At 49.6% G+C, this 1,047-nt stretch overlaps 1 protein-coding gene across 1 annotated transcript in view; it reads left to right on the top strand.

Moving 5' to 3' along the window:
- Positions 1-200: 200 nt before the first annotated feature.
- LOC102289688 (caskin-2) overlaps positions 201-1,047 on the top strand; it is a gene marked incomplete in the record, with an annotated part of 33,074 nt that continues 32,227 nt past the window's right edge. The window contains 1 exon segment of the mRNA XM_042215183.1: positions 201-207.

Here is a 1,047-nt window from a genome sequence, read left to right as displayed (position 1 = left end):
ATGATCCTTTAGCTCAGCGTTATTCTCGGTTTCAGTCTTTAAGTCAATGAGCTTCGTGTACGTTTGACTTTTTAACCACGTGTTCCAGCCGTCCTCCCGTCCAGCTTCACCTGAACGATCTGCTGGACGATCACATGACCACGATCACATGACCACGATCGGGCGCTCATCTTCTGTGTGTTCTTGTGTTTCAGAGCTGCTGGGCTCCACTAAGAGGCTGAATGTGAACTACCAGGACTCAGATGGGTGAGTGATGAAGTCAACACTATAAAAAGACGTTTTCTGGGCCGCTCCGCCCAGCGAGGGAGCTTTTTTTACTCTCTGCTCCCCGAGCTCCTATAAAAAGTTTCCACTCTGAACTGCTGAGTGGACAGAGCACAAACTTTGTTAAAGCTTCTTTGTTCTGGTTCTTTAGCGCGTGGGTTTGAGACGTTCATCGGCCGCTTCAACACAGCAGCCTGGAAGGAGACGAGGAGACTTTAATCTGTCCTCGTCGAGTCCTCCCTCCTCAATCTGACGAGCACGTCTTTATATCCTCTCTGTGCATCCTGGAGGTCAAATAATAATAGAGCAGGAAAAACAAATAAAACGTTCAATTATGCTGTTCGACTAATTTATTGTAGAAATGGAGTTAATTAGACGGCGATGTGCAGGTCAAATATCAACACCAGATGTCTCTGTGGTGTATCAGGTGTGACGTCTGCCGTGGGACCCATGAATCAGGAAGTGTGAGCTGGGCGTCGAGCTTCATACAACACACGTTTGACTCCTTTCAGCTTTAAGTCGACACAAAAGCTCACAGACCGTCTGCAGACCACCGCGCCACCTTCAAGTGTCCGGCTCCTTTTGTAGGCTCCACAGAGGGCCGGGGGAGGAGGGCTGGTGGAAGCGGGGTCAAAGGTCAGGGGGGAGAGTGGCGACCATTAAGATAGGGGTGTTTACAAAGAGCCTGGATGACTTAATACAGCGCTGACAGCAGAGGTCAGGAAAGGTTAAAGAGAGGAGACAAGTGGGCTCCTTAAGGACGGACGCTGGGAAATAGTGTGT

The sequence above is a fragment of the Haplochromis burtoni genome, unplaced genomic scaffold, assembly GCF_018398535.1.
Source record: "Haplochromis burtoni strain Fernald_Lab_line unplaced genomic scaffold, NCSU_Asbu1 Contig_673, whole genome shotgun sequence".
Lineage (NCBI taxonomy): Eukaryota > Metazoa > Chordata > Actinopteri > Cichliformes > Cichlidae > Haplochromis > Haplochromis burtoni.
This window is presented reverse-complemented; position numbering and strand designations above follow the sequence as displayed.